The sequence below is a fragment of the Periplaneta americana genome, chromosome 11, assembly GCF_040183065.1.
Source record: "Periplaneta americana isolate PAMFEO1 chromosome 11, P.americana_PAMFEO1_priV1, whole genome shotgun sequence".
In the NCBI taxonomy this organism is placed as follows: domain Eukaryota; kingdom Metazoa; phylum Arthropoda; class Insecta; order Blattodea; family Blattidae; genus Periplaneta; species Periplaneta americana.
Window position 1 is genome coordinate 133,948,535 of NC_091127.1, and position 10,272 is coordinate 133,958,806.

Sequence of the window (10,272 nt, forward strand, 5' to 3'; positions counted from 1 at the left end):
CTCTCGATCTCCACACAGTCTGTATTAGATTAATGTGTTTCAAAGACAATTCGATCAGCAGGGGCAACAAGATGGATTTAAAATAAGAACAGTAAATGTTGTTCATGAGAAGATGGAGCCATTGCTAGAATGTTTTCGAACCATAATGGAATCTGAAACATCTAACATCACAATAAATGAGGCAAGCGCCCTGGTGCGTACTCTTGAAGATCCTGAATTCAATTTCTAGCTGTTATTTTTTTTTCATTTATTGATGTATCATGTATGTATATTATACAACCAACTACAACATCGCCAGTTAGATATTTCTAAGGTTCAAACCTGCAAATAAAAAATTAAATTATGGTTTATTTAACGACATTCGCAATAGCAGGGGTTATATCAGCGTCGTCGGTGTGCCGGAATTTTGTCCGCAGAATTCTTTTAAATGTCAGTAAATCTACTGACATGAGTCTGTCTCATTTAAATACAACTCACAAGATAAGGCGCATGGAACTAATCTTTAAATAAAGTAAGTTGCTTAGTTTATTTTTGTATGCAGCCCCCCTTAATTCAATACCCACGAGCCGCCATTGGTTTGTATGTATCTGAAGTCTGATTAGTGTAATATGTAGCTAATCGGCGATTTATGCAATGGAGAGGGAAAGGAAGAAAGGAACAGGCCATCCTATCTTACTAATTGCCTCATAACTGTTGCCATGTTTGTATCACTTGTGAGGTTCAGACCTGTATTCGGACAGTTGTACTGTATTATATTCTATTTATTTACATTCCATGGTATTCGTACATTGCTTCACAGCTAGAATATGGAACATGTCAAACGAAAAAAAATCTTAATAGTAATATAGGATGCTATTCATAGACATTTCGCAGCATGCGCTACGAGCGTACTAAGCTAGCCCCGGCTATCCACTGGTTATTAGTACAGAATTCAAAACATATCCTATCGCTAACACTGGTTATGAATACAAAAAACGCTGATCATCCACCGGAAGCCAGCGCTAAAAATGTCTATGAATACGGCCCATAAATCCTTAATTATAGTCACAGTATTCTGGATCCTAGTGATCAGCCGTAGAGGTCGACCAGATGTTCCAAATTGTGGAATTAGTAGTAGTTCACTATCTCCTTACTTACTTACTTACTTACAAATGGCTTTTAAGGAACCCGAAGGTTCATTGCCGCCCTCACATAAGCCCGCCATCGGTCCCTATCCTGTGCAAGATTAATCCAGTCTCTATCATCACACCCCACCTCCCTCAAATCCATTTTAATATTATCCTCCCATATACGTCTCGGCCTCCCTAAAGGTCTTTTTCCCTCCGGTCTCCCAACTAACACTCTATATGCATTTCTGGATTCGCCCATACGTGCTACATGCCCTGCCCATCTCAAACGTCTGGATTTTAAGTTCCTAATTATGTTAGGTGAAGAATACAATGCGTGCAGTTCTGTGTTGTGTAACTTTCTCCATTCTCCTGTAAGTTCATTCCGCTTAGCCCCAAATATTTTCCTAAGCACCTTATTCTCAAACACCCTTAACCTATGTTCCTCTCTCAGAGTGAGAGTCCAAGTTTCACAACCATACAGAACAACCGGTAATATAACTGTTTTATAAATTCTAACTTTCAGATTTTTGGACAGCAGACTGGATGATAAGAGCTTCTCAACCGAATAATAACACGCATTTCCCATATTTATTCTGCGTTTAATTTCCTCCCGAGTGTCATTTATATTTGTTACTCTCCAATTTTTATGTTTCCATTTCGTACAATATTCTGGTCACGAGACATAATCATATACTTCGTCTTTTCGGGATTTACTTCCAAACCGATCGCTTTACTTGCTTCAAGTAAAATTTCCGTGTTTTCCCTAATCGTTTGTGTATTTTCTCCTAACATATTCACGTCATCTGCATAGACAAGAAGCTGATGTAACCCGTATGTGTCTTATTTTTTATTCTTCATATTTTCCATTATTTTTAATTTATGTCTCCTTTTTCCCATTTTCTCAGATGTAATTTTTTTCTATCGGGTCGTGAGTGACCCCTGGTGATCCCTTAAGGAAATAATCATAGCGGATTTCTAATAAGGTGCGTCAGTCTCCTCATGACACTTACACCCAACGTAATCTAACTTAAACCTAACAACAACACAAACTCCCAGGCCAACCATATCAAGGAACAATTCCTAACAAAGGAAAAATGACCTGGAAAATTAAGGAATAGTCCACACTTGTGGAGTAACGGTCAGCGCGTCTGGCCGCGAAACCAGGTGACCCGGGTTAGAATCCCGGTCGGGGCAAGTTACCTGGTTGAGGTTTTTACTGGGGTTTTTCCTCAGCCCACTACGAGCAAATGCTGGGTAACTTTCGGTGCTGGACTCCGGACTCATTTCACCGGCATTATCACCTTCATTTCATTCAGACGCTAAATAACCTAGATGCCGATACAGCGTCGTAAAATAACCCAATAAAAAAATTAGGGAATAGAACCCAAAGCCTCCTGGTCAAGAGCCAGTGTCGCTAACCATTAGACCAAGTGACTGACCCAGATGCTGTTAGTGACACCGAAACAAATTACACCATACATTTAACGGTAATCTTCATGATAGTCATTTATATAAAGAATTTAAATATTTGCCCAAAATTATATAATATAAAATCAAACTCGGCGCTTCCATGCGTCGACATTAAAGTGCATTTGTAATAGACAAAGCTATTTGACTGTTACCGCATTTCGACACTTTTCTTTCCATAAAGTAAATAATCATATACACATAACTGAAGAGTACAGAAGTTAAGGATCAAGTGATGTGGTCGACACTACAATTTACTCCGATCCGAGAAAGACCAATTTTATAGAACGATAAATGAAGCTCGGAGAAATTATGGCGAGATGAAAATTGCCGTCTGTACCCGAGAATAACGAACTTTTTCCCATTGCTTCATGCTTCGCTCTGAAAAGAGAGCTAAATATACTTCACTTTCCTTTAAGAGATAACAGAAAGAAATTCCTTGAAACGTAGTAAAGTTTACAATTTATTAGTGACAAAAATAAGTTAAACATTAATGAGTGCCGCACGTAATACATTAACCTACAAATAACGTGGTATCAACATAATCTTGACATATTTATCCCTAGAGCATTTATCTCTCAAATAAAAATTTGTCGTTTGTACAATGGATGGTTTAAAACAAATTCAGTAAAATATCGTTGGCTTACTTTTGAAACCTCGTAACTGCGTTTGAGGAAATTATACTGGAGGTAAAAACAACTTCTTATTCTCTTTATAGCCCAGCTAACAACTGTTAAGCATTCGTGATTTATAAAATATAGAAACTTTTGTAGACTTACGAGGTGTTGTCAGCGGACACATTTTTAAAATATACATAATTTCAATATACCGGAAAAATTAGACTTAGAAGGTATTGAAGATAAGACGACGATATCTCTAATAGCGTTAGGATCATGGACGGCCGTTCTGTAATTTTTCAATGATTAATTATTTTTTATTTACTGCACTGGACACTTTAGACAGCCACATGGTCACAATTTTTAATGATTATGTTGTTGTTTAGTCAACTGTCCGAAGACAGGTCTGAACCTCACAAGTCATATCAACAAGACACCAATTATGAGACAACTAGGCTAGGAGATAATGGAGTAGAGTGGCCAGTTTCTTTTCCTCCTCCATTGCATACATGGCCGACTAGCTACATATGACACTAATCAGACTTCAGATGCATACAAACAATTATTCTTCCCCTGACTCACATCGTCAAGTACTGTCTGATAGGCTAATAGATATACATATGTGCCAGAACCTCAATCAGAGATAAATGGTTAATTATAATTGTATAAAAAACACAATGATTATGTAAATAATAACCATGAGCATTAACATATTTCTACAAGCGGTATTTCGTCGTCATTCAAACCAAACAAATGCGAGATATTCACATATAGTTAGATAGTCTAATCGTGTAGTCAATATGTTACTATGGCCCGTCCCAGGAATCTGTAGAAGACTTGGCGCATGTGGGAGCGGAGTCTATCTGTGCCGGAGTGTATTGCAGGCAGCATCATCTCGAAGTCGCTAAGGGGTAAGATGCTCATAGTAGACCAGGGATGAGACGACATTAGCTCTCAACCACAGTAGAAGAGCTCGACCTTGATCACGAGCGCATAGTGCATCTACTACATAGCGTCGTAACATAGACATCAGGGATGTATATGCATATAAATCGAATAAAGGCAGCAATTATTACAATAACTTGCATTACTAATTTTCTGGCTATGTAATAGGGTTAATTATTCAATTATTTAATATACATGTATACATATATAAACAAATCGCAAAGGAAAGGGGATGTAAGAAAAAAAAAGAGAACTAGGAAAAGTTAATTGTTTGTAAACCAATTTCTTGTTAAAAGCAATTATTTATTATGTAAATACTTCACTTCATTGGTTAGGAGAAATTAATAGGGTCTATCTGCTCGACGTGTGTGATCTCTGAGTACTTTTGCGCATTTGTTGAAAAAAATATTAATGACAATATTGATTGAAATAGAGTATATTAACTGTGTGATTGTGAAAATGTAGTCCTTACTCTCAAGTCGTGATTATGTAATGAGTTTTCTTAGAGTGATTTGTGAGATGCACGTAACACGAAAAAACAGATTGATTAAATTATGCTATTGAAGAGCCATCGTAATTATTGGGGTCAATCATTTAAGGGGATATGTATGATTTTTAAAACTTCCACAATTTTCGACCAAAATTTGTGAAATTTAAACTGTATAAACAGATCTACAATACTAATAATTTGTACACAATTTGGTGTCATTAAGTCTAATAGTTCTGAAATTATATATATTTTAAATATATGTTATATTGACGTCACTAAACAGGCTCCTTGCATTAAAGTTTTCAAAATTTTTAGTTAATATTTGCTCAAAATCTTGGAAATAGTTATGGGAATAAAAATTAATTAGCTTTGGAGATCAGTCTAAATAAAGGGACACAATTTTTTTTAATTTTATGAATTGACATTTACAGCATATTAAATATAAGTGCAATATGAATATTCCCCGAAGAAGCTTAAATGCTAGTTTCATACAAATGCTAATTAAATTTTATTTTCAACATTTATTTGATCTTTATGAGAAGTTTCAGACCAATATGACAATAACTGTTATGCAAGCAGCTTTTCATTCAGTAAACTGCTTAAAATTTTAAAGTCGAGAAAAAAATTTCCTCTCAACTCACACACAGCACGTATGGCCATAGATGATTATATGGTTAAATCATTTAAAACAGTCTCAAATATAATTACGATTATAAAACAAGAAAACGTGGATTTTCTTAATTTTTCAGCATTATTTCTTGTCTGAAATTAATTTCTCTCTTCCCCAGAATAATGTCTATATCTGTGTTGTGTTGTGTTTGGTACTGACGTTTGACATTTTTTTTTACAAATAATGTAGCATATATTTTTACTTATAAAACACTCTACTTCACCGTCATGTTCATCATATAAAAACTGAACCTTCTATTTATCATTCAAATCTGTATTGTAATCTCGCTTGCAATCTGTCATGGTCTGCAACGTTGTATGTGCTATACACACTTGTGCTTCAGGCAGAAAAGCTCCGTGCTTATGGAGAGGGCTTAAAAAAGCTCGCGCTCAGAATTACTAGTAAGCGCCGCATCCCTGTAGTAGACAGTTCAGATAGAAATGATCGCTTCTCTGCAAGCGAATGGTAGTTTAGTTCAACCAATACCTCCCCCACTTGCGCACAGGTTTTATTTCGTCTTTCTACTTCAGAGATCCCTGGTCACTTTTTAAGGCACGTAGGATAATACAGACACTCTGTTCTATAAGTGGAAAAGAAATCCCCACTTTCTTGCCGGGCATTGAATTTTGATCATCTGAATAATTAAATAACCGCCCAGAACAAGTCTGTATCCAGCAAATACGAAATTCTTAAAAAAACTGGGGGAAAACACAATGCACTGTACATACTTTTAATTTTTAGAGCAAGGTTGACAGTCAAACATGTATGCTGGTTTTAAAACGAGTACAAGCATTACACATAGCGCAGAATTAACAGTCGTTATTCACGAAAAAGTCAACTTGTGAGAAATGAGGGTTACAACCTTGTTTTGTTGCGCTATTCAATTGTAGCCATAAATGCTAATACTTGCACCATAAAGTAAGACCTAAATTAAAATATGTTACAATAGACGAGTACTCAAAACTTATTTTGTCTGCTTTTATTTGAAATAAATAAAAAGATACGTAGAGAGACAAATAAATAAATACGTAAATAAATAAGGAAGTAAACAATTAAATATAAGTAAATACGGTAAATAACAAAGAAAAAAGCCAATATCAAACAAACAAATAAACAAACAAACAAATAAAGAAACAAATTAATAAATAAACAAATTCACTGTCGCTTTTCCTTCAATGACATTGAATAAATAAAATAACTGAAAGATTTATCTGCACTAACATGCTCATTTTATACTGTCCAATTATTAGCAATAATTATTCATGGTCAGACAACACTCATTCATCTTCTGATAATGTGAATGCACTATAGTTTATGTGACTGACTAATCACCAATAACGTGAGCATTGTACCATTAAAATTATGTCAAGGTTAAAATCGCGAAGTGAAATGAATTATTGTCAAACACACGAACTCTGTGATGTGCGGTACCGTAAGTAAGACCAGCGCTGGGAACTGTGAACACCGGGTACTCATCAGGTGCGACATGCATGTGGTCTTCCTCTTTCTCTGCGGACTCTTACATGAGTCACTATTCGCACAGGCGTTGGCATTACCAGCAGACTATAGAGACATTAATCATTTCAAACAGTTGATGAACGTTCTGGAGAAAGCGTCGTCGAAGAACGAATTGTGTGAGACACACATTCGCTTCTACAACGAAAGTTTAAGCGCAGGAAAACCATGGGCCTACAAAAGTAAGTGGCACTTCTTCCTTTTTAGTTCATTTTCATAATCAGTTGCATTAATAACGTAGCATTTTATAGTAGTAATAGCAGTATATTCTTGAACGATGTTTTCGTTGCAGAGAAATGGCCGACAAATTTTTCCAGGAGGGTTTTTGTACGTAGTAAATGTATTATACGGACCTTCTAGATTTACTTGCTCCACGTAGAATGTTTTGCTAAAGTCGCGTATCCACGAAGCTAGGCTTTCTCATGATACTTACTTCGCTCAGTTGATACCTTGTCCCACCAGTGCCAATTCCAGTTTGTCGATTTTTGTATCCGACCAAAGGTGCCTCCCAGTGATTAAATCACTCTGTGTGAATTGTTCGTTGGTAAAGATACCATCACGCAATCTGATGTTATTGTCTCAATTGCCGTGCACTAATTTGGGGCTCGTGCTCCTTTGCGTTCTTGCTTCGCTACCAAAAGAACAAAACCGCGAGGCAAAAAACAAGCGAGGCTGCCGCTAGAGGCGGTCATGCGTGGCAATCTCTTTTCATGGATACGCGGCTTAGGATTTTATGCCCTCGGTCGGGTTTAACCACTGATGTGGTTTGAACAACCGCAATAGCCATGCCTGGAGTGACGAAAATTCCACCCTTGTGTCTGGTCACCAACAATGATTTTCTACCAACGTGTGTGCTGGAATTGTACAAGATTACCTAATAAAACCTTACCTCCTGCCACCCCTTTTGAATGGTCCACGTTACCTGCGACGATTTTGTTGTTTGCAAGCTAGCGCCATCACACGTCGACACGGGAGTTAGCTGTTTGTTATGAAAACCAAAGCAGCTTACAAAAAATTCCCTCAAACGTATTTCTCACTCAAGATCTCGTGGCGCCTGATAGGATTTCCGAGCATTGTTTTCCATCTCAAAATACTCAGTTCAGACTCCCCTCTCATCTGTATTATTTTGATTTAAAAGGTTTCAGCCTCCCGATATTCATGTCAAGCTATGTGTAATTTTATTTTGGTCTCCTTCCTCTCCACCAGTTTGTCAATACCCGACTGAAGACCACAAGTGTTTAGCCTCAAAGTACCAAACAAGTTAAATCTGTTATATTGACACGCGGGGGTCGCGAAAGTGGTGTCAGAATCCTGTTAGCGTAACAGAATGATTGGAATGAAGTGAACGTATTTGGTCCTAACCTAGACCCATTAGCCGTCCTTGTGGAATGTACTACAATTAAGGCACGAAAAAGGCCTTGAGAAGAGAGACTGACCTCATCGTTTGAATATCCAAAGACCTACAGTATAAGGTTGCTCTGGAGATCCAATCGATGATCAAAACAAATTGGGGGACCGAAGTATATCTCTATGGAGGTAGCAAAGAAGGTAGACTGGGTTTAATCTGGTTTCGTCTAGGAGCCTGGAGGGCACTTAAAACCGTCAACGAAGAGGGGGCGAGAATATGTCCTCTTTGCGGTAAAGGCGAGACATCACACCACATTTTATCGGAGTGTGAAGCCACAGAAGCTCTGAGGAAACGATTCCTGCCAGAGTCCTTCATTACTTCTAGCAGGGGGCACTTGGCAACATACAATATGTTAAATAACGTTAAATTTTGTGACAGGGTGGGAAAATGTATGGCAAAAGTTCGACAGTTGAGGGTGGAACTGGCCGAGGGGGAGGGAGCCGAGAAAATAAGGGAAAGAGTTATTAATTAGTGTTGGAATGATGAAGTAAGTAGTGGATAACGTTATTTTTGTATTTATTGTGTCTTTTTTTTTCTATTTGTATTTTATCACGTGTGTATGTTTTTTTTTATGTATTACCTTTATATTTAATAGTTGGATTATTTCGTGCAGTCTCAATAAGGAATGAATTATTTATATATATAAATATATATATATATATACATATATATAATATATGTGTGTGTGTTTCACTGTGTTTTTTTCTCTCTTTTCATACCTTATATTTATTTTATTTTTATTATTTTTGTGAAATTTGCTTTGAAGTTAGATTAGTTGTAATTGTGATACTCGTAATTAATGATAACGGTAGTAATAATAATAACTGTTGTTTTACTATTTAATTATTAGTAGTATTATTTCTGTTTTATTTTAAGATTCAAACTGTGCATAGTTACAGCACGAATGGCCGTACGGGCTCGTGCGAAGGATCTTGTGTACATGATTTTGTATAATTTATCACGCATCAATAAATGCACTTATCTATCTATATTGGAGTAACCAGTCCACATGTCTTCAAGAAAAACGAAGGAGAAGAGTTTATGATAAGGTTATAATGGAGGAAATGTAACATAATAGGAGTGCAACTCATTCTTCCAGCTTTTAACATATTAGGCAATGCTGCCCTGTTGCTGCTCAACTATTTCGCGGATTGTGTTCTGCTACATATCCTATCTCACATTATGTAGTATTAGTGGCTATAAGGTTACGTCAATTTTTTTATTTCAATTCAATTTTTTTCTAGTTCCAGTTAATAAAATGACGAAAAGCGGAGTGAAACAAGTGGCCAAATGGGTTGGAGCTCATATAGAATAGATTCTTCCCGCAGCATAAAATTCCCTTGCAAGAACGCGCGCTTTCGCACGTTTTAATTCTTATCTTCAGCTTTTCCTAATTCCTTTCGTAATTTTATGCCCGTTAATTATTTGTTATTGCTTTTGTTCCAGTGTTTGACTCAAACGCCAGATTGCCGGCGGGTCTGTTGATGGGGAACTTGGTGTCCTTTGGGAACTACGACGAGTGCGTGGATGTGGTGGACATACACACAGACATGGCACCGCCGTTCAGCGGCAAGTACTGCCTCGTGACTCTCACCTGGATTAACGACACGTTCATCTTTCCTAACGAATTGTTCGACGACGTCAGAGTGGTAAATGACCTCTCATGTAATCACTGACAATACTCAAATCGTGATATCATACTATCAACACTGCGGTCAGTTTCTTTTCATTAATATAGGCCAGCTTTGGACATTAATACCTCAGTTCAGTCACTGAGAATACCCCTCAACTTCCACTCCACATTCCCTGGCTGAGACAGTAATATTTTGGTCCGATGAGTAGACAGTAAGGTAAGCATTGCTCAGTGACGGATTGCATAAGACATGCTTATCATGGAAAGTCGATCGCTCTACAATTTCCAAAAAGCATTCGAACTAAAATAATGTTTGCGTTCAGGAAGGACACCATAGCGCCGGATATGTGACATGCTAATGTATAATTAAACCTGTAACAAATTTAATTAATGTAAGGGAGGATTATAGGCTGCCCAT